The sequence below is a fragment of the Stegostoma tigrinum genome, chromosome 24 (genome assembly GCF_030684315.1).
Source record: "Stegostoma tigrinum isolate sSteTig4 chromosome 24, sSteTig4.hap1, whole genome shotgun sequence".
Classification (NCBI taxonomy): domain Eukaryota; kingdom Metazoa; phylum Chordata; class Chondrichthyes; order Orectolobiformes; family Stegostomatidae; genus Stegostoma; species Stegostoma tigrinum.
This window is the reverse complement of record NC_081377.1, coordinates 29,478,868-29,503,123: the sequence shown is the minus strand read 5'-3', so window position 1 is coordinate 29,503,123 and position 24,256 is coordinate 29,478,868. Positions and strand designations below refer to the sequence as shown.

At 45.0% G+C, this 24,256-nt stretch overlaps 1 protein-coding gene and 1 long non-coding RNA gene across 3 annotated transcripts in view; one reads left to right on the top strand and one right to left on the bottom strand.

Annotated features, from left to right (window-relative positions):
- Positions 1 to 11,113: 11,113 nt before the first annotated feature.
- On the bottom strand, positions 11,114 to 24,144 carry LOC132210929 (uncharacterized). Its single transcript, XR_009447173.1, has 3 exons — positions 24,086 to 24,144; positions 15,857 to 15,921; positions 11,114 to 12,771 (listed from the first exon to the last, which is right to left on the bottom strand). It is a non-coding gene; the product is annotated as an uncharacterized LOC132210929 (long non-coding RNA).
- The window catches only part of LOC125464848 (uncharacterized), a 46,815-nt gene continuing 38,152 nt past the window's right edge, over positions 15,594 to 24,256 (top strand). For both annotated transcript variants that reach the window (XM_048557684.2, XM_048557683.2), the window contains exon 1: positions 15,594 to 15,971. The gene's annotated coding sequence lies outside the window, so the exon portion shown is untranslated. The remainder of the gene's footprint in view (positions 15,972 to 24,256) is intronic.

The window sequence follows — 24,256 nt, the reverse complement described above, 5'->3', positions numbered from 1 at the left end:
AAAGACAAAATTAATGATTCTTTAATACATGTAGTATTCAGAACAAAATAAATTATTTACTGGTAATAATTAGAGGTGATGAGATATGATCTTAGATGTGAAAGTGAGACATTGTTACAAGGAGATCAAAGTTGAGAACTAAATATTCAGGTGTACATGACTTTTTGGGATAACATTCAGCCTGGTGGAGTAGCTTTGTTAGTATAAGGTGGAATAAGTACAATAGCAAGAAATGATCTTCGATTAGATAATGAGGAGTCCATGTGAGTAGAAGTAAGAAATAACAAAGTTAAGGAATAGCAGAAGTAAGAAGACTGCTGGGTGTTGTCTTTAATCTACCTAACAGTAGTTAGTTTGTAGAAAGAGAATATTGCAGGAGATAAAAAAAGAAGCAGTATATTAACAATGCCTTTAATCTTCGTATAGATTGGAGATTTCATCGAGTGTTTTCGGAACAGTTTCCAAGAATAATATGTCGTGAATCCAACAAGGAATCAGGTAATTTTAGATGTGGTAATGTGTGATGAGGTTTGTTTAATAATGATCTCAGAATAAAAGATCCCCTAGTGAACTGTGAAAATAACATAGTAGAATTTAACAATAAGTTTAAGAGTGAGAAACTGGGGTGGAAACAACTGTGCTATGTAAGTTAATTACATAGGGATGAGGGCAAAATTGCCTGGAGTGTACTGGGAAAAAGGTTCAGCAGAAAAAATGATTAATGACCAATGGGAGGCAATTAGGAAATCAGTTCATGACTCATAACAAACGTATATTAGACTGAGGAAGAATGGTTCAGGAAGGGGATAAAAATAACCTTTAATTAGCCATGAAACTGAAGTTCAGTATCATATTAAAACAAAAAAAAATACAATGTGGCCAAGATTTTTAGATTGGAGGACTGTGACCAGCGATATGCCACAAGGTTTGATATTGGGTGGACTGCATTTTGTCGTTTACAAAAATGATTTGGATGTGAACACAGGAGGTGTGGTTTGTAAATTTTGCAGATTACACCAAAATTGGAGGTGTAATGAACAGCAAAGAAGGTTACCTCAGAGTACAATGAGATCTGAATCAGATGGACTGAGGAGTGGCAGGTGGAGTTTAATTTGGGTAAGTGTGAGGAGCTGCATTTTGACAAGGTAAATCAGGGCAGGACTTATTTAATGGTAAGATCCTGGGGAGTGTTACTGAACAAAGAGATCTTGCAGTGCAGGTTCATATTTCCTTGAAAGGTAGATAGGATAGTGAAGAAAGCGTTTGGAATGCTTGTCTTTATTAATCAGTGCAGCAAGTATAGGAGTTGGGAAGGCATGTTGCAGCTGTACAGGACATTGGTTAGGCCACATGTGGAATATTGTATGCCGTTCTGGTCTCCCTGCTATAGGAAGGACGTTGTGAAACTTGAAAGGGTTCAGAAAAGATTTACAAGAATGTTGCCAGGATTAGAGGGTTTGAGCAATTGGGAGAGACTGACTAGACTGGGGCTATTTTTCTTAGAACATTGGAGACTGAGGGGGTGACCTTATAGAGGTTTATAAAATCAAAAGGGGCATAGATAGGGTAAATAGACAGTGCCTTTTCCCCAGGGTTAGAGTGTCCAAAACTAGAGAACAGAAGTTTAAGGTGAGAGGGGCAAGATTTCGAAGGGACCTAAGGCGCAACTTTTTCACATTGAGGTTGATACGTGTATGGAATGAGCTACCAGAGGCAGTGGTGAAGGCTGGTACAATTTAAAATATTTAAAAAGTAGGTGGGAAATGGAGGTGCAGCTTTCCATATTAAGCAGATGTTCACCTGCACATCTGCCAATGTGGTATACTGTATCCACTGTACCCGGTGTGGCTTCTTCTACATTGGGGAAACCAAGCGGAGGCTTGGGGATCGCTTTGCAGAACACCTCCGCTGCACTTCCCAGTCGTGAACCATTTTAACTCCCCCTCCCATTCCTTAGACGACATGTCCATCATGCGCCTCCTGCAGTGCCACAATGATGCCACCCGAAGGTTGCAGGAACAGCAACTCATATTCCGCTTGGGAACCCTGCAGCCCGATGGTATCAATGTGGACTTCACAAGCTTCAAAATCTCCCCTTCCCCCACCGCATTCCAAAACCAGCCCAGCTCGTCCCCTCCCCCCACTGCATCCCAAAACCAGCCCAGTTCGTCCCCGCCTCCCTAACCTGTTCTTCCTCTCACCTATCCCCTCCTCCCACCTCAAGCCGCACCTCCATTTCCTACCTACTAACCTCATCCTGCCTCCTTGACCCGCCCATCCTCCCTGGACTGAGCTGTCCCCTCCCCACCTCCCCACCTATACTCTCCTCTCCACCTATCTTCTCCTCTATCCATCTTCGGCCCACTTCCCCCTCTCTCCCTATTTATTTCAGAACCCACTCCCCCTCCCCCTTTTCTGATGAAGGATCTAGGCCCAAAATGTCAGCTTTTGTGCTTCTGAGATGCTGCTTGGCCTGCTGTGTTCATCAGCTTCACACTTTGTTATCTAGGGAGATGAGAATGTTTTTTATACATTGAGTTGCTCTGATCTGCAATCTGGGTGGTGGAAACAGATTCTACTGTAACTTTCAACAGAATTAGCTAAATAATATGAGTAGAATTTGAAGGGCTAAAGAGTAAATTAGACAAATATTTCAAGGAGAGTCATGATGGGCCAAATGGCTGACCTTTTTAAATGAGACTTGTGAATTTGGACATTCCACTCAAAAACTTGACTTTTTCAAAACGGAATTGACAGTAAACTATGTTCAGTTGCTAAAGGTCAGCTTGGTTCAGTGAGTAATGTTCTTGCCTCTGAGTCAGTGTGTTATGGGTTCAAGTCCCACTGGAGAGATTTCAGTGTGAAATTCAGGCTGACATTGTAATGACAGGATTGAGGATGTGCTACAGTGTCACAGAGTGACATGATTTGAGTTGTTAAACAGATGCCCCATGCCTCCTCTCAGGTCCACAGAACTTTGGGATATGTTACTGAGCCCAGTGAAATCCCAGAGAAAGCTGTGAATTAGCTGGGATTTGATAATGAGCAGATGAGTAAGTTTGAAACCTCTCCAGCCAATTAAGCAGGAGTTGATCGTTGATGGTGAAAATGCTACCACACAGTGGTCAAAACCTGTAGTGCACTTCATGAACTGTTCCCAGCTTCAGCTTGCTGCAGGAAGGATGTTGTATTTCAAAAATCTGTTACATCTGTTGAAGAGATACAATAGAATTTCTAACTGGGTATAATCCTGGAGGTTTTATCACATGATCTTCTGTCCTGAATCATCCCAGATACATTGAGGATTACATGCAGGCAAGGAAGGAGCTCAAAAATGGTCTGAGGAGAGCCAGGAGGGGGCACGAGAAAGGCTTGGCAGAAGGAATCCGGGAAAACACAAAGGCATTTTACACTTACGTGAGGAATAAGAGAATGGTCAAAGAAAGAGTAGGGCCGATCAGGGATAGCATAGGGAACTTGTGTGTGGAGCCTGAGGAGGTAGGGGAAGCCCTAAATGAGTTTTTTGCTTCTGTCTTTACGAAAGAAACGAACTGTGTAGTGAATGAAACCTTTGAAGAGCAGGTGTGCATGCTGGAATGGATAGAGATAGAGGAAGCTGATGTACTGAAAATTTTGTCAAACATTAAGATTGACAAGTCGCCAGGCCCGGATCAGATTTGTCCTCGGCTGCTTTGGGAAGCGAGAAATGCAATTGCTTCGCCACTTGCGAAGATCTTTGCATCCTCGCTCTCCACTGGAGTCGTACCTGAGGACTGGAGAGAGGCAAATGTAATTCCTCTCTTCAAGAAAGGAAATAGGGAAATCCCCGGCAATTATAGACCGGTAAGTCTCACGTCTGTCGTCTGCAAGGTGTTAGAAAGGATTCTGAGGGATAAGATTTATGACCATCTGGAAGAGCATGGCTTGATCAAATACAGTCAACACGGCTTTGTGAGGGGTAGGTCATGCCTTACAAACCTTATCGAGTTTTTTGAGGATGTGACTAGTAAGGTTGATGAGGGTCGAGCTGTGGATGTGGTGTATATGGACTTCAGTAAGGCATTTGATAAGGTTCCCCATGGAAGGCTCATTCAGAAGGTCAGGAGGAATGGGATACAGGGGAACTTAGCTGCTTGGATACAGAATTGGCTGGCCAACAGAAGACAGCGTGTGGTAGTAGAAGGAAAATATTCTGCCTGGAAGTCAGTGGTGAGTGGGGTTCCACAGGGCTCTGTCCTTGGGCCTCTACTGTTTGTAATTTTTATTAATGACTTGGACGAGGGAATTGAAGGATGGGTCAGCAAGTTTGCAGACGACACAAAGGTCGGAGGTGTCGTTGACAGTGTAGAGGGCTGTTGTAGGCTGCAGCGGGACATTGACAGGATGCAGAGATGGGCTGAGAGGTGGCAGATGGAGTTCAACCTGGATAAATGCGAGGTGATGCATTTTGGAAGGTCGAATTTGAAAGCTGAGTACAGGATTAAGGATAGGATTCTTGGCAGCGTGGAGGAACAGAGGGATCTTGGTGTGCAGATACATAGATCCCTTAAAATGGCCACCCAAGTGGACAGGGTTGTTAAGAAAGCATATGGTGTTTTGGCTTTCATTAACAGGGGGATTGAGTTTAAGAGTCGTGAGATCTTGTTGCAGCTCTATAAAACTTTGGTTAGACCGCACTTGGAATACTGCGTCCAGTTCTGGGCGCCCTATTATAGGAAAGATGTGGATGCTTTGGAGAGGGTTCAGAGGAGGTTTACCAGGATGCTGCCTGGACTGGAGGGCTTATCTTATGAAGAGAGGTTGACTGAGCTCGGTCTCTTTTCATTGGAGAAAAGGAGGAGGAGAGGGGACCTAATTGAGGTATACAAGATAATGAGAGGCATAGATAGAGTCGATAGCCAGAGACTATTTCCCAGGGCAGAAATGGCTAGCACGAGGGGTCATAGTTTTAAGCTGGTTGGTGGAAAGTATAGAGGGGATGTCAGAGGCAGGTTCTTTACGCAGAGAGTTGTGAGAGCATGGAATGCGTTGCCAGCAGCAGTTGTGGAAGCAAGGTCATTGGGGTCATTTAAGAGACTGCTGGACATGCATATGGTCACAGAAATTTGAGGGTGCATCCATGAGAATCAATGGTCGGCACAACATTGTGGGCTGAAGGGCCTGTTCTGTGCTGTACTGTTCTATGTTCTATGTTCTATGTTCTATTACCTGCCCATGGCCAGTTGGAAAGTGAATAGGCTACTTTTTACCGAATTGCACCAAACTTGGCAATTAGTGACCAGAAATGGAATGCAACCAGCCCATGTAAATTCTATGGCCATAAGACTAAGTCTGAAGCTAGGAATTCTGTGACAGGAACTCACCCATGTTTGCTCTATACTTGTCCACCGTCTACAAGTCAGAAGTCAGGATTGTGATGGAAAAGTTCTCATTTGCTTGGATGTGTACAGCTCCAAAAACACTCTAGAAGCCTGACTCCTAGTCAAAATAGCCACCTTGATTGGAAGTATGCCCACAAACTTTCATCACTGACTCTCAGCAGCAGCAGAGTGTATCATCTACAAGTAACACTGCAATAATTTACCAAAGCTCCTTCAACGGCACCCTCCAAATCTGCAGCCTCCACCTCCCGAAGAACATGGGCAGCAGATACACACGAACACCACCGGCTGCAAGTTCCCCTCCATCACCTCAAAGATTGTAGTGGTTCAAGAAGGCAGCTCACCATGACCTTGTCCATGGCTGCTAGAGGTGGACAAGAAATATTGGCCCAGCCAGCAATGCCCACATCCCATGTACAAATAAATAAAAAAAGACTACTCTGCTGGTGTGTCTCACATCAGAATCACAGAGAACATTCTTTCAATTCTTCCAACAGTAAATTGTTGGATGCAGTCAGCAGCAATGCTATTAGGCAGCACTTGCTTAGCAGCAATCTGCTACATGATAATCAGTTCGGGTTCCAGCAAGGCCACTCAGTTCCTGACCTCATTATAATGTTGGGTCAAATATGGACAATAGAGCTGAATTCAAGAGGTGAGTAAGAGTGACTACCCTTAACATCATATCAGTACTTGGCTGAACAAAAACAAAGTTGCTGTAAAAGCTCAGCAGGTCTGGCAGCATCTGTGAAGGAGAAACCAGAGTTTATGATTCGGGTCCGGTCACCCTTCTGCAGAAGGGTCCTCAGACCTTTCCTGAGGAAGGGTCACCAGACCCAAAATGTTAACTCTTTTTTTCATGTTCACAGATGCTGCCAGACCTGCTGAGCTTTTACAGCAACTTTGTTTTTGTTCCTTACTTACAGCATCCGCAGTTCTTTTGGTTTTTATTTAGAATTTGTTTGAATGTGGCATTAAGGAGCTCGAGCAAAACTACGGTCAATGGGAACCAGGGGAATATCTCTCCACTGATTGGAGTCAAAACCAGGACAAATAAATATGATTGTGATTTATTGCAGGTCACCTTATGACCTTCCCTCCGTCATAAGGCCAGAAGTGGGGATGTTCTGAAGCAGACTATGTACAAATGCAGCAAGAACTGGACCATATCCAGATTTGGGCTGACAGGTGGCAAGTGACATTCATGCCACACAAATACCTGGCAATGACCATCTCCAATAAGAGGAAATCTAACCATCACCACATGACATGCAATAACAACACTGTCTCTGAATTTTACACTGTCAATATCCTGTAGATTACCATCGACTAAAAACTCAACTGCACTTGCTATATAAACCCAGTGACTTCAAGAGCAGGTCAGAGACTAGGAACCCTAAGAATAACTCACCTCCTGACTCCACAAAGCCTGTGCAGCATCAACAAGACACCATCCAGGAGTAAGACAGAATACTCCCTATTTCTCGGAATGGTTAAAGCCCCAAACGCTCAAAAAGCTTGGCACCATCCAGAACAAAGCAAACCACTTGATTGGCACCACATCCACTGCCTCTGCCACCAAAGCTCGGTAACAGAAATGTGTACCATTTACAAGAAGTTCTGCAGAAATTCACCAAGGCTCTTTAGACAGCAACTTACAAACCCATGATCTCTACCATCTAGAAGGACAAAGGCAGCAATACCCGGGAACACCGGCACTTGCAAGTTCCCTTCCAAATCATCATCTTGACTGGAAATATATTGCAGTTCCTTCACTGTCACTGGGTCAACATCCTGGAATTCCCTCCCAAAGGGCATTCTGGGCCCACCCACAACACATGCGGAGCATAAAAACTGATTTAAATCTATACTTGTACATTGCACATGATTTGATACAAATGCCAGCCTCTCCCACTGTTTGGGAATGAATAGAAAGGTCACCATTGTCTGTAATTTCTTAATGCCCATCCCAAGAATGTATAAAAATCAAATATGTGTTAATCCTGAGATGTTGAATTTGGAATTGAATTTGAAGCTTTAGCCCCTGTCTGAAATAAAAACCTATTTTTCTGGAAATACTTAGCGGGTCAAGCAGCATTGTGGAGAGAAACAAAGTAAGCATTTTGGAAACATTAGTTTAATTTCTATCAATAGATGTTGCCTTACCTGCAGAGTATTTCCATTACGTTTTGATTTTATTCATGAATTCATCCATCTGTAAAATTTTGAATGCCGATTGAAGCCAGATTTCTATCATTAAGTCATTAAGAGCTAGGAGGGCCAGGGTTTGAGGGCTGCTGTGTGCTGAATATTAACACATCCTGGGAAGGTGAAATGCTTCACCTCTTAGTAGCAGTTGAGGCTTCTACCTGTGACTGCCATCTAGTATTGAAAGTGGTGAAGTGAATGAGTTCGGTAGTAGATACATGGGAACTCACCCATACAAGCTCTCAGATATCCACCCTCCACATCCACCACCAAAGTCACACAAACTATTCTGACTTTATTTCATTGTAACTGAGTCAAAATCCTGTGCGCTTTCACCTAACAGCACCTTGATACCACCTTCAGCACACAAACTGCAGTGGTTCAAGAAAAAAGTCCATGGTTACATTGTCAGGTTCTCTTCTAAAATTCAAATGGATTGTTTGCAATTCAGCTTTTTAAACCAGCCAAGTTAAAGAATGAATGCCTTTAAAGGAAAGCTAGATAAATGCATGCAAGATAAAGATGAAGAGGTTACACAAATGGGAGAAGATATTTTTGGGTGACAGTAGACACATGTGGAGCATAAAAACTGATTTAAATCTATACTTGTACATTGCGCATGATTTGATACAAATGCCAGCCTCTCCCACTGTTTGGGAATGAATAGAAAGGTCACCATTGTCTGTAATTTCTTATTGCCTAGTTTCAAACATGAAGAGGTTTTCAGAGAGAGGCCCCAGGAAAGAGTCAAAAGATGTGATAAGTTAGGTGGATTGGCCATGGTAAATGTGTGGTTACAGGGATTCGGTGGAATGCTCTTCAGAGAGTTAGTACAGACTTGGTGGGCCAAATAGCCTCCATCAGCACTGTAGGGATCCATGATTCTATGAAATATATTAACTTAAAGGGAGGAGAGAAAGGAAAAAATGTCATTGGAAATTAAACAAATGTGAAAATTTGGATGACATTTATGTGGCAGGGTAGATTGCTGGTTTGTACTTTAAGCCTTCCTGCTGCATCTGTGTAGTAACTTTTGGAGTGAATGAGATGCCCATTTTGTGGCTCTAATCTGTGCATTTACCATTTTGCTATTAAAGGTAGAGTAAATGACAAAGGAAGCACCACTGGTAGGTCCAGCAATTCCCATTGGCAGATCCTGTCTCTGTACCTTTGTGTTCTTTAAGAGATCAAAGGCTAAACTAATGTTTGTCCGCTTGCCATATCTGACTAAATGAATAATATGAAGCCGTCATTACTGGTGTGATTTGATACTTATGTTCCCATTAATGTGTGTGAGCTTTAACTAATTTTACTCAGTTGTTGCTAAAATGTTAAAACAAGAAGCAGAGTGTTCAAGTGTTCTTTGATTAATGGAACTGCTTTACTACATTAATCGCTCAAATAATTGTGTATCTTCACTTAGTAAACTTTCAACTTAAAAATACATTTACCCATTGTAGTGATTGTAATGAGGTCAGCCAGGTGGACCTCATAGAATATTACTTCCCTGTTTGCAGCGGTTAATCTGGCCCAATCAGGGAGTTCTGGCTGACAGGTAAGAACCGGCGTATCACATATTCTGAAGAAGGGTCTAGGCCCAAAATGTCAGCTTTCCTGCTCCTCTGATGCTGCTTGGCCAGCTGTGTTCATCCAGCTCTACACCTTGTTATATCACATATACCGTTCCATCTCAGGGCGTTGGATCAGTGTCAAAGATTCTCCACACGTGAACAAAATATTTCTTGTAATGGGGCACGAGATTTTGTCGAGTTACTTCACCCATTGTGTACATCGCAATGGCCATTTGGCCCATTGTGCTTATGTCTGTGGGTTTTCAACAACAGCCTATATTCAGATAAATAAAAATCACAGATATCTTTTAGGAGCATTATAAGACAATGTTCGACAGTGAACAACATGAAGAAATATTATGCTAGATGACCAAATCTTATTTAAAGAGGTAGATTTAAACAGCAACTTTAATGGGAAGAAAGTCAAGAAGAAATTGAAAGTTTTACGCTGGAATTAAAGACCATGTCAACTGAAGGCATGGCCATCAGAGGTGAAGCAATTAAAATTGAAAATGATTAAGAGGTCAGAATTGTAGAATTTCATACATCTTCAAATGTTTTAGGGCTAGAGGAGGATAAGAGATTAGGAAGGAAGGGTCATGTAGGGCTTTGAAAACAATGGGTGAGAATTTTGAAATCAAGTTGTATTTTGACTACGAATCTAATATAGGTCAGTGAGCTCAGGGGCTACAGAGGAATGGAACTCAGTACAGTGTTTTGGATAATGTTAAGGTTATGGAGGCCATAATATGGGAGACCACCCAGGTGTACATCAGAATAGTCAAATCTTGATATATAAAGACATGAAATTAGAATTTCAACAGAAGATGAGTTGAACTGTGGTGAAGTTGGGCAATGTTACAGATGGACAAATAGGTGATCTTAGTGTTGTGCAAATAGAAAGCCAGAACGTCATCTCATTCTCAAATGTGAAATCATGAATCATTGACGTGTGGGGTTAGAACCAAGCTACAATCGTGACCTTCAAGTCTGGTCAGGAATTCCTCATGGAAGTGACCAGATTAAACTTAACACAATAGGTACTTTATATTCTTATCACAGATCTAAATGCTAATGCACTTCAGGGAGTCCCAGTTTCTGGCACATGGGCCTGATTACAACATTCGACAAATATCTTGTTTTTCAACATAGTTACTGTGGTAAAATAACTTTGAAAGAGTTCCATAAAACAATGTCAAGCTATTTTTATTGTACCAGCTGATGTATTCTATGTTAATATTAAACACGTTATCTGATATATCCTGTATGACCTTTGCATCAACACCTAATCTATATCTTTTATAGTTTTCGGTTTTCACCCTTTCTCTCATTTATGCTGCTGGATTAACTGTCTGTAGGGAGTATCTACCTTTCCCTAACCTGTTCCTGAAACAGCAACCAATAGCGTTATTTTCTGAAAAACTAGACTGTACAAAGAAATCCTAACACAATGTTTGTGTGTGCGCGTGCATGTGTGTTTTGGAAGGGTGGAGTTCTGAGGAACAGTCACTAGATCCAAAAAGTTAACTCTGATTTCTCTCCACTGATGCTGCTAGAACTGCTGAGCTTTTTCAACAACTTCTGTGGATGAATGAGATTGTGGTTGTTTTATTCACTCTTTCACACTGGTCCTGTTTGCACTCTACTCACACAAACAACTGGAAAGGCAGTAAAACCACGAATTACTCCTCATGTCGGAGTATGGAGCTTTGAGCAAGAAGTGATGCTGAAAATCAGAGAATTTGCTGGGGTAGGCTGTTTGTTAATAGCCTTGAGTAGACTATCTATAAAGTGTCTAAGAGCTGATACAGTGACTTGAGTTTGTTTTCATTTCATGTGTAGAACAGTAAAAATTACCACTCACCTTGACTTCTGTGAGCAAAACTATCTTCTCACTGTGTAGAGTAACAATGCTGTCCTTTTGTGCTGACTCCCAGCTACAGCTAAGCAACGAGACAACACCAGAATCAGAGGGATGGTTTATTGCAGGGCTGGGAGGAAGTGCTGCTCTATTGTTGTTATTACATCTTTGTCAATAATTCAGAGCAGGGAGAAGTTCATTTAAAAAGAACTTTCAAAACACTTTCTCTCTTTTGTCTCCTGCAGGTACAAGAGGCATGCCATAGTCAGTCAGGAGCACCTGCTGTTAAGCATTTCACTGCCATGTACCTGCAGCTGGCAATGGGGAGGCACACCTAGTAATTGGCATGCAGAGGACTGGCAGATACTTGCCCCAGGCAGGAGATGGCACCATGGTGATAGCAATTTGGGACTTCATTGATATGCACAAGCAAGTACAGGAGTAGGAGGCACTGGGGTGACCTGACCCAAAGGCTTCGGTACGGCAAAAACCTGGCCAAGATCCAGGCTGGCAGCTATCATGGAGAGCCAGGCTCACCAATCTCTGCTGGATATGTGTACTCCATCACTCCAGTCATTGGTGTTCAGCACCAACTGCTTGGCAAAAGGGGAGATGCAGGGGACATTGCATTGCTGTGGGTGCCCTATCCCCACAAGGAGACCGGACCATGCCAGAACTCACCAATCCAGAGAAAGGACAACATACAGCAAACCCCGTAACCACCAACACCCACACCAGAAGTCTCCTCTTGAGACAGTCCAGAGGTGACCAAGGTGTTCATGTTCACCTTGTTCTGCCACCCTCAGCCCTGCAGAAGTTCAAACCAAGGAGGCTGATCCTGCCTCTGGGCAGGACATGGTGCCTGGGCCTTCAAGACACCAGCACCACTGTGGTCACCTGACCAGATCTCCAAAGTCAATGGGTTCCACTGTAGGGCAGCTCTCTCCAATCCAGCTGTGAGCCCAATGAGATGTAGTGGGAGGGGAAAGAAGAGAGTATCTTCTCAGGGTATAATGGCAGTGCAGTGATGCTTTGCTATAAATACATCCTCGCATTTGTAATTATACATTCATTTATTCATCAGCTGCTCATTATTGTCTAGCTGGAGCTACAACACTGAAGGTACACAGCCGAGCCAGCTATGATGTTCAATGGGCCAATATTTGAATGGTGTGCACTCTGAGTTGGCTTTGTCTAATTGCAGGTGCTTGAGAATTTAACAAATAGAATCAGTCTGACCAGTAGCCAAATATTATTTTTACATCACAGCCATGAGTGGGATTGGTTCGTAACATTGTATGACATGGTCGAAAGTACTTGGGCAAGGAAATGAATTGCAAATAGGAGATTAATGCCAAAGGTTACCATGGAGTGTATTTCTCATAAGCGTTTCAGCTTTTGTCCTTGAGAGTGTATGTAATGCTGTTGCCCTTTGAAAGTCTTCACATCACTGATACAGGCAGCCCCTTCCCTCACAGACGGATATATTTACTCCGCCCGCTCCACGTGTGGTGGCAGCCATTTTCATCTCCATTACACATTTCTTTTTTCAGCACTCTGGAAAGGAGCAACGATTACTCCACAACCAGTGAGAATCCGGTTCAGCCTCTTGCTCTTGATGAATCTCCAAATTCCCTTCTTGGTAGCCATTCTCACCAGCTTATCTTTGAACTTCGCCAAACCTGCTTACATCTCCTCACATTTCTCTGACTTTAGTGTGGGGAATTCTCAGCGCCTAGTTTTTATCCTGCTGTTGGGACAAATATGAAGTTAATTAGTTATATGGGTAATAATGAACGATAATCCCTGCTACTAAGCCTCTCGACACTCATTAGTGAAACTCTATTCTAGACATCCAGGTCTTGCTTAGAAAATACAACATTTTGGTCTCTATATCAATAAGTGCCCCACTGGACATTTCATCTAATTTTCCCCAATTTCTCACCATAGCCCATATTATTCAGGGCCTGAGAAAATTCCACCATTGTCCTTATGACGTTAGAGAGGATGTGTCTAAATTGCAAATCTATAGACACTGCCATGGGATTAGAGATTTAGCCAGGAAGGTATCTGGTCAATAATTCTTTAAAGCAGATGACATTGATTTGAAAATGGACTAGCCACCAGAATACTTGTTCAAAAAAGGTCATGTAATTTTAGTTTCATGTATTTTGACAACTATTGACTGCCACACCATTGAATCTATTCCTTTATTTAACTAGATCTTTGCTGAAAAGACTGTTGTCTTGCCAAAGTGTTTTATCTTATCCTCATTATTTCAGATGATCACAATAATTTATATTACAGGAGAAAAGACGCTGATTGATTAGTGGGTGAACTTGAGTTGAACTGTTGTAATGGAGGAAGCATTGAGGAACTATAGGCTCTCAAAGTTTCTGGTAAAGATGCATAGCTTGAGTACAGTCAACATTCCATCCACTGACTCCATCTACACTTTTGCATGCAGAGAATAGTTATGCTTTCAGTGTTTGTCACTTCTTGTAAATGAACATTAATACTCATTTGAGTATCTAAGTGCAGATTGAATTCAACAAGCTTGTGTTTGCAAAACTCAATACAAAATGCTACTGTTACATGTGCTGCTGTGTTTGAACAGCAATTGTAGGGTAACCGTGAATAATCATTAGTGTAGCTATTAGCTGCACTAATGATTACTCTACAATTGCTGTTCAATCATAGCATCATATGTAACAGTAGCATTTTACATTGAGTTTTGCAAGTTCAAGCTTGTTGAATTCAATCTGTACTTTGGCTATTGTGAACAATAAAGGAAAGAAAATGACAGAGTGTTGAAATCTTGTCGTGACAAAGGTCTGTGGCCAAATAATGTTTTTGTGATGAGAGGCCTGTTTTCTTCGGGGTTCTGCACAACTCAACTCTGGGTTGCATGCAGCTCGTAGTATTATTCAATAAATTAGGTTTAAGGCTGGGGGCATGATTCAGAAGTTTTCAAATAATTTAAAAATTAGCGATGTGATTTATAGTGAGGAAGAATGCTGTAGAATACAGTAAAATATCAGGCTGGTATATAAAAAAAGTAATTCAAGCTGGCCAAGTTTGACAACAAATAAGGCAAAGGAATAGACAATCATGATGGGATTCTGATTATCATGGAACAATAGCAAGGCTCTGGAGTACATGTCCATGGTTCCCTGAAGGTTGCAGGACAGGATGATAAACTGGTCAAGAAAGTATCTGGGATTATTTCCTTATTTTTCAATGCATGCAGTTTAACAGCAGGAAAGTTATAGCAAAATTGTGGAGAAGAGTAGTTACGCCATGGATAAAGTACTTCATCTGACTCTGCTCACGACATAGCAGGAAAGATGTGATCAGAACAGTGAGGGTATAGAAGCGATTCACAAAACGTGCCATGATTGGCCGATTTTAGCTGGAAGAAAGATTTGATAGCAATGGGGTTATTTTCATTGGAACACAGGATGCTGAGGGGAGACTTAATTGAAACATATAAAATTGTGAGGGCTGTGATAGAGTGAACAGGAACAATTAATTTCCACTAAGAGAGGGCTGAACAAGCCGAGTGCTGATTTAAAGTGGGAGGCTTGAGGAAAGTTGAAGAATACTGTTTCCATTCAGAGTGTGATTGTAGTGATTAGAATGAGGTTGGCCACGTGGATCTCATTGAGTACAAGTTCCTTGATTGTGGCTGTTAACCTGGATCAATCATCGAGCTCTGGCTGACAGATATAAACAGGAGGCTCAGCGATTCTCAATATTATTGGGATTGGGTCTGAACTCACTGGTTAGAGTCTATATACTGGGCATGTGTTAACAAAAGGTGACTTGGTGATGGGATACTAGCCTCTGTGCAATTATTTCAGCAATGGAATTGAGAGCTCAATGTCTGGAAAACTGGTATGGGCACAAATCCTCAGCACATTTAAGAAAACACTTGGATATACATTTGAGCTGCAATTACCTACAAGGCTAGGGACCAAGAGCAGAGATGTAGGTTTAAAACAGATAGCTGTCCCTTATGTGCTGAATATATCTCAATTTTCTATGTTCTATTTGAATAGTGGAACAGCATGAGGAGCTAAATGGCCTGAAAGCAAAAAATATGCTGGAAATCCGAGCAAGTCAGGCAATATCCATGGAGTGAGAGCAAACTAACATTTCAAGTCTACATGACTGTTCATCTGGGCTGAGGTGAAGTGTGAATGGGACAGCATTTCTGCAGTGGTAGGAAGGTGAAGTGTTAGGGGAGAGAAAGCATTGACGGTGCAAATGACTAAATGGCCTATTCTTTTTGCTAAGAAGACACCAGTCAAAATCAAACATAAAATAAAAATTTAACTAAACAGATGCCACTACTGCTTTATTTTAAGCTGCATACTGGTGGAAAGTGTCATTTTCAAATCAGTTTTAATGGGTTCAAAGGTTTATTGACAAATTACATTCCTAGATAAGGCTGTAATCCAATGGCTGTGTCTGTGAACTAGTATGTGCTGTTGATTGATTTCATGATGTTATATAAAAATAATGTTTGATATTGCTCATGCTAGAATAGCTAAATGCCCCACCCACACATACATCTGTGAAACTCAGCAGTCCTTTAATACAAAGTACCCAGGCACTCAATTTTACTTTTGCATGCAGTCACTCCCTATAAATAGCAACCGAATGTTCCTCTTCCTTGTTGCTTTTGTTGTCTCCAGTTGAGCTGCTGTTTTACGCGTTCTCTCAAGTTTGAAAGGACATGAGAAGTGGAATGTTTATTGTTAAGTGAACTTCTCCTTTGTCTGAATTGATGACAAAAGATGTATTAATGATAACAGATGAGCAGTTCCTACCAGAACTACAATAAATCATCCCTCTGATTCTGGTGTTGAGCAGGTGCTTGGCTGTAACTGGGAACCTGAGAAGGAGAAGAGTGTTGCTGTTACCTTATAGAGATCAAATATCAAGGTAAGTGTAAATTATTATTGTACATGGAGTGAAAGACAGCTGAAGTCGTTCTATTAGTTCTTAGGCACTTCATAGACAGACCATTACGGACTCCTTGCAAAAACTTGATGTCAGCAAATTCTTGGATTTTCATGGCCACCACCTGCTCAGTGTTTTGTACAATCGGCGTCAATTTGACTTGTAACTCATAGTTTAACTCCTTTTCTAGCTGCAAGTGTGAATGAGTGGAGGGTATGAGTCAGCGGAGTGTATGAGCGTATATTGTTCGGGTGAGATGATTTAAGAGATTAAATCATTACTTTGGTCCTGTGTTTTGAAATGACTGATTCCTGTTAGGTCCAAGTAACTCTGATTGAAACCAAATGCCCCAGATCACAGAATCTCTACGGTGCAGAAATACAGCATATGTCCCATGCATAGTCTGCACCAACCCTCTGAACAGCATCCCAATCTATCCCTGTAACCCTACATTTCCCATTGCTAATCCATCTAGTCTGCACATCGAGGGGCAATTTAGCATGACAATCCACCTACCCTGCGCATCTTTGGACTGCGGGAGGAAACCGAGGCACCCGGAGGAAACCCACACAAACGTGTGAAGAATGTGCAAACTCCACACAGACAGTGTCCTGAGGGTGGCATTGAACCTGCGTTCCTGGTGCTGTGAGGCAATGATACAAACGACTGAGCTACCAAGATAACGAAATGTGAGGGTGGACGAACACAGCAGGCCCAGCAGCATCTCAGGAGCACAAAAGCTGACGTTTTGGGCCTAGACCCTTCATCAGAGAGGGGGATGGGGTGAGGGTTCTGGAATAAATAGGGAGAGAGGGGGAGGCGGACCGAAGAGGGAGAGAAAAGAAGATAGGTGGAGAGGAAAGTATAGGTGGGGAGGTGGGGAGGGGATAGGTCAGTCCAGGGAAGACGGGCAGGTCAAGGGGGTGGGATGAGGTTAGTAGGTAGGAGATGGAGGTGCGGCTTGGGGTGGGAGGAAGGGATGGGTGAGAGGAAGAACCGGTTAGGGAGGCAGAGACAGGTTGGACTGGTTTTGGCATGCAGTGGGTGGAGGGGACGAACTGGGCTGGTTTTGGGATGCGGTGGGGGAAGGGGAGATTTTGATGCTGGTGAAGTCCACATTGATACCATATGGCTGCAGGGTTCCCAGGCGGAATATGAGTTGCTGTTCCTGCAACCTTCGGGTGGCATCATTGTGGCACTGCAGGAGGCCGATGATGGACATGTCATCTAAAGAATGGGAGGGGGAGTGGAAATGGTTTGCGACTGGGAGGTGCAGTTGTTTATTGCGAACTGAGCGGAGGTGTTCTGCAAAGCGGTCCCCAAGCCTCCGCTTGGTTTCCCCAATGTGGAGGAAGCCACACCGGGTACAGTGGATGCAGTATACCACATTGGCAGATACTGAGCTACCATACTGTTCGATTTTACGAAAGTATTGTGAAGGAATTTAACAGTTGGAATTATCTTGAGCTTCACCCTGTCCTCACCCATTTTTCACACAACCTTGCACAGAGGCTGATATTATCTGTATTTGACACAGGCATAAAATGTTATACTGCACATGTAAAGAGAGGGTTACTTGGCAGAGGTGCCTGTTGAACCTTGGACGTTCCATTGCAGTGCTATAGTTTTGGAGGAATGCTAATGGAGAGGGTTGCACTGTTAAATGTGCAGTACAAGAGGAATGCTGCACCTTCAGATATGCAGCGCACGAGGGGTGTTCCATCGTTTGTTAGACAGTACTGAAGGAGTGCTGGCCTGTCGGAGGGGCAGTACTGAAGGAGTGCTGGCCTGTCAGAGGGGCAGTACTGAAGGAGTGCTGGCCTGTCGGAGGGGCAGTACTGAAGGAGTGCTGGCCTGTTGGAGGGACAGTAAAGAACAAAGAAAATTACAGCACAGGAACAGGCCCTTCGGCCCTCCAAGCCTGTGCCGATTGAGATCCTCTGTCTAACCTGTCATCTATTTTCTAAGGGTCTCTGTCCATTTGCTCCCTGCCCATCCATGTACCTGTCCAAATATATCTTAAAAGACGCTAACGTGTATGTGTCTACCACCTCCGCTGGCAATGCGTTCCAGGTACCCACCACCCTCTGCGTAAAGAACTTTCCTCGCATATCTCCCTTAAACTTTCCTCCTCTCACTTTGAACTCATGACCCCTAGTAATTGAGTACCCCACTCTGGGAAAAAGCTTCTTGCTATCCACCCTGTCCATATCCCTCATGATTTTGTAGACATCAATCAGGTCCCCCCTCAATCTCCGTCTTTCTAATGAAAATAATCCTAATCTACTCAACCTCTCTTCATAGCTAGCACCCTCCATACCAGGCAACATTATGGTGAACCTCCTCTGCACCCTCTCCAAAGCGTCCACATCCTTTTGGTAATGTGGCGACCAGAACTGTACACAGTACGCTAAATGTGGCCGAACCAAAGTCTTATACAACTGTAACATGACCTGCCAACTCTTGTACTCAATACCCCGTCTGATGAAGGAAAGCATGCTGTATGCCTTCCTGACCACCCTATTGACCTGCGTTGCCACCTTCAGGGAACAATGGACCTGAACACCCAGATCTCTCTGTTCATCAATTTTCCCTAGGACTTTTCCATTTACTGTATAGTTCGCCCTTGAATTAGATCTTCCAAAATGCATCACCTCGCATTTGCCCAGATTGAACTCCATCTGCCATTTATCTGCCCAACTCTCCAGTCTATCTAGTACTGAAGGAGTGCTGGCCTGTCAGAGGGGCAGTACTGAGAGGTTACATAGGTAGGACTGCTTGGACTAGTGATACTGAGGCAGTGCTGCATTGTAAAAGAGTCAGTATTTGGAATCTCACAGAACATTTTGAGGGCATGTGCAGTGGCATCTCTGCACTGCTTGGAAGGCAATACGAAGGAAGTGTGGCACGGCCAGAAGGCAGTCCGGAAATAAGACAATGCCATGGAAATGTTGCACTATCAGAAGGGCCAGTATTAAGGAAATGCCGTGCTGTCAGAGGGGCAGTACTGAGAGAGAACTTCACTGTCAGAGGGGCAGTATTGAGAGAGTGCTGCATGGTGAGAGAGATATTATTGAGAAAGTTAGTAAGAACTGCCGATGCTGGAGTCAGAGATACCACAGTACGGAGCTGGAGGAACACAGCAGGCCAGGCAGCATCAGAGGAGCAAGAAAACTGATGTTTCAGTTTGGGATCCTTCTTCAGAAAAATGGTTTCTGAAGCAGGGTCCTGACCCGAAACATCAGACTTCCTGCTCCGCTGATTCTGCCTGGCCTGCTGTGTTCCTCCAGCTCCACACTGTGTTATTTTTGAGAGAGTATTGCACTGCCAGAAGCTTAGTACTGAGGGAGCACAGCACTGTCAGAAGGGCAGTACTGAGGGACTGCTATGTTATCAGAGGGGCATTTTTAAGATTGTGCTGCTTTGTCAGAGGGACAGTACTGAGGGACTGCTGCACTATCAGAGAGGCAGCACTGAGGGAGTGCTGCACCGTCAGGGGACAGCACTGACGAGCACAGTATTATCAGAGGGGCAGTACTGAGGGACAGCCACACTGTCAGAGGGACAGTTTTAAAACAATATTGCTTTGTTGTGAGGGTTTTGTTGTTGGTATCATGTTGTAAGGATCATAGATGCTGCATTGTACTAAGAGCACTCATCGGGCAAGATATTAACCTAAACCTATTTCTGACTGTTCAAGTGAACAGAAAATATATCAGTCATTTACGTTAAAAAAAAGAGCAGGAACATTCTTCTGCTGTCCTGGCAAGGTTCATTCTTCAACCAACACCCTTGCCATTGATCACATTGCTGTGGGCAAGTTATCTGTCATGTTTCCTCCTTAACAACAGCATAGATCAAATGTAAATTCCTGGATTGAGACACTTTTTTGGGCGTCTTCTGAATGGCGTTAAAAAGTACGAGATTTTGCTCTCTGAATTGTGTAGTTCTGTGCTGTCTAGGCCTTTGTCCATTAGTCTGTGCAATGGAGCAGGGATGTGTCAATGGATGAGGAATAGGACTGTGGACAGGATGAGCCAGCTGACCAGGGCACCGTGGTGCAGAAGGCCATTCAAGATGGGGGAGCAAAAAGACAGGTAGTTGTTATAGGGGATTCTATAATTAGAGGGACAGCTAGTATCCTATGCAAGCCGGATCGGGAGTCCCACATGGTGTGTTGCCTGCCCGGTGCCAGGGTGCGGGACATCTCCGAGCGGGTTGAGCGGGACGGGGAGGATCCAGTTGTTGTGGTCCATGTTGGGACTAACAACATAGGCAAAGCTAGGATAGAGGACCTGTTCAGGGATTATGAAGGACTAGGAAAGAAATTGAAGTACAGGTCCTCAAGGGTCATAATCTCCGGATTACTGCCTGAGCCATGTGCCAATTGGCACAGGGAAAAGAAAGTTAGGGAAGTAAACACATGGCTAAGGGATTGGTGTGGGAAAGAGGGATTCCATTTCATGGGGCATTGGCATCAGTTTTGGAACCGGGGGTGAGGGGGGGGGATCTGTATCGTTGGGACGGTCTCCACCTGAACCAATCTGGAACCAGTGTTCTACCGAAAAGGATAAATAGGGTGGTCAGTAGGACTTTAAACTTCTGAGTTGGGGGGAAGGGAAAGTGAAAGAGACAGCGAGTATGGAGTTAAATGGAAAGACAAGCAAAAGGATAGCATGTGTACAGGTGGATTTAAGCTTGAGGCAGACTAGGAATACAGCAAAAAGGAAGGATAGCTTAAGACATTTTGGGATTTCCAACCCCTCTAATAATGATAAGAAAGTTAGCATCAAGGCACTTTATCTAAATGCTTATAGTATTCGCAACAAAGTAGATGAATTAACAGCACAAATCTTGAATGATTATGATGTGGTAGGCATCACAGAGACATGGTTGCAGGGAGTTCAAAACTGGCAGTTAAACATCCAAGGATTCACAACATATCGAAAACACAGGGAGGTGGGCAGGGTGGGGGGGTTGCCTTGTTAGTTAAGAATGGAATTAAATCTACGGCACTGGGCGACATAGGGTCAGAAGATGTGGAGTCTGTGGGGGTGGAATTGAGGAACCACAAAGGCAAGAAAACTATAATGGGAGTTATGTACAGACGTCCTAACAGTGATCAGGACCAGGGGCGCAAGATGCACCGAGAAATAGATAGGGTATGTCAGAAAGGCAAGGTCACGGTGATCATGGGGGACTTCAATATGCAGGTAGATTGCATGAATAATGTTGCCGGTGGATCCAAAGAAAAGGAACTTATGGAATGTTTGCAGGATGGCTTTTTGGAACAGCTTGTGATGAAGCCCACAAGGGAGCAGGCTATTCTGGACTTAGTGCTATGTAATGAGCCAGACTTTATAAAAGACCTTAAAGTAAGGGAACACTTAGGAGGCAGCGATCATAATATGGTCGAGTTCAGTATGCAGTTTGAAAGAGAGGAGGCAAAATCAGATGTAACGGGATTACAGTTAAATAAAGGTAGTTACAGGGGCATGAGGGAGGAACTGATGAAAATCGACTGGAAGCAGAGCCTAGCAGGGAAGAAAGTAGAGCAACAATGGCAGGAGTTTCTGGGTGTAATTGAGGACACAGTACAGAGGTTCATCCCAAAAGAAAAGAAAGATTATCTGGGATAATAAAATGTGAGGCTGGATGAACACAGCAGGCCAAGCAGCATCTCAGGAGCACAAAAGCTGATGTTTCGGGCCTAGACCCTTCATCAGAGAGGGGGATGGGGAGAGGGAACTGGAATAAATAGGGAGAGAGGGGGAGGCGGACCGAAGATGGAGAGTAAAGAAGATAGGTGGAGTGTAGGTGGGGAGGTAGGGAGGGGATAGGTCAGTCCAGGGAAGACGGACAGGTCAAGGAGGTGGGATGAGGTTAGTAGGTAGCTGGGGGTGCGGCTTGGGGTGGGAGGAAGGGATGGGTGAGAGGAAGAACCGGTTAGGGAGGCAGAGACAGGTTGGACTGGTTTTGGGATGCAGTGGGTGGGGGGGGAAGAGCTGGGCTGGTTGTGTGGTGCAGTGGGGGGAGGGGACGAACTGGGCTGGTTTAGGGAGGCAGTAGGGGAAGGGGAGATTTTGAAACTGGTGAAGTCCACATTGATACCATATGGCTGCAGGGTTCCCAGGCGGAATATGAGTTGCTGTTCCTGCAACCTTCGGGTGGCATCATTGTGGCAGTGCAGGAGGCCCATGATGGACATGTCATCTAGAGAATGGGAGGGGGAGTGGAAATGGGTTGCGACTGGGAGGTGCAGTTGTTTGTTGCGAACTGAGCGGAGGTGTTCTGCAAAGCGGTCCCCAAGCCTCCGCTTGGTTTCCCCAATGTAGCGGAAGCCGCACCAGGTACAGTGGATGCAGTATACCACATTGGCAGATGTGCAGGTGAACCTCTGCTTAATGTGGAATGTCATCTTGGGGCCTGGGATGGGGGTGAGGGAGGAGGTGTGCGGACAAGTGTAGCATTTCCCTCGGTTGCAGGGGAAGGTGCCGGGTGTGGTGGAGTTGGAGGGCAGTGTGGAGCGAACAAGGGAGTCACGGAGAGAGTGGTCTCTCCGGAAAGCTGACAGGGGAGGGGATGGAAAAATGTCTTGGGTGGTGGGGTCGGATTGTAAATGGCGGAAGTGTCGGAGGATAATGCGTTGTATCCGGAGGTTGGTAGGGTGGTGTGTGAGAACGAGGGGGATCCTCTTGGGGCGGTTGTGGCGGGGGCGGGGTGTGAGGGATGTGTTGCGGGAAATACGGGAGACGCGGTCAAGGGTGTTCTCGATCACTGTGGGGGGAAAGTTGCGGTCCTTAAAGAACTTGGACATCTGGGATGTGCGGGAGTGGAATGTCTTATCGTGGGAGCAGATGCGGCGGAGGCGGAGGAATTGGGAATAGGGGATGGAATTTTTGCAGGAGGGTGGATGGGAGGAGGTGTATTCTAGGTAGCTGTGGGAGTCGGTGGGCTTGAAATGGACATCAGTTACAAGCTGGTTGCCTGAGATGGAGACTGAGAGGTCCAGGAAGGTGAGGGATGTGCTGGAGATGGCCCAGGTGAACTGAAGGTTGGGGTGGAAGGTGTTGGTGAAGTGGATGAACTGTTCGAGCTCCTCTGGGGAGCAAGAGGCGGCGCCGATACAGTCATCAATGTACCGGAGGAAGAGGTGGGGTTTAGGGCCTGTGTAGGTGCGGAAGAGGGACTGTTCCACGTAACCTACAAAGAGGCAGGCATAGCTGGGGCCCATGCGGGTGCCCATGGCCACCCCCATAGTCTGTAGGAAGTGGGAGGAGTCAAAAGAGAAGTTGTTGAGGATGAGGACGAGTTTGGCCAGGCGGATGAGAGTGTCGGTGGAGGGGGACTGGTCGGGCCTGCGGGACAGGAAGAAGCGGAGGGCCTTGGGGCCATCTCCATGCGGAATGCAGGTGTACAGGGACTGCCCTCCGGACCAACCTCAGGGAGTCTCTCTCCCATTGCAACTCTCTTGTAATCTCTTCGGCCTTGAAACTGCTCGAACATGTCCTGAAGCAAACCAGGTACCACAGCCACATCACCTTCCTCAGCACCTGCCTACGGAACCAGATCATCCCCAAGGGACTACAGTCTACATTTCAGCCTTCCCAATTTGGCCCCAACCGTGACCACCTCTACACCCAGAATATTCAGACCCTTCAGAAGCGTTTCTCCCTGCGAGTCCTGAAACAGACACTTGCAGCCATGTGCCGGCACCTCCAGGCACTGCAATCCAGCCTGCCCCAGCTCAGAGCCTCCCTCTCCCAGACCTGCAAAGGACCTCTGCTGTTTTTTATCCTCCGCAGGATCCACAGACTGAATACCCAGTTCCACTCAGCTTTACTGGACACCAAAAATCGTAAGTACAACAAACTCACTGGCCCCTGCCACCCACTAGAGGATTCCTGCGCCTCCCAAATCCCGACTCTGTCCCTGCCCCTCCCCCACCATGCACCCGCCGCCATTGACCATGAAGACACGGCCGGAGACCCCACCGATGACGTCCCATCAGCCTTCGCCGGCCACAGAACTTCCGGAACCGCTGCTGCAGTCACCACCTCCACGTCCAGGTACAACACCCGACACACCACCCTCACCTCAGCTGCTGCCGCCCACCCCGATCCTCCAACCGCCGACGGAACCCCGCCCACGGTCGACGCCGACGGAACCCCGCCCACGGCCGACGCCAGCGAAACCCCGCTCACGGCCGACGCCGGCGAAACCCCGCCCACGGCCGACGCTGACGGAACCCCGCCCACGGCCGACGG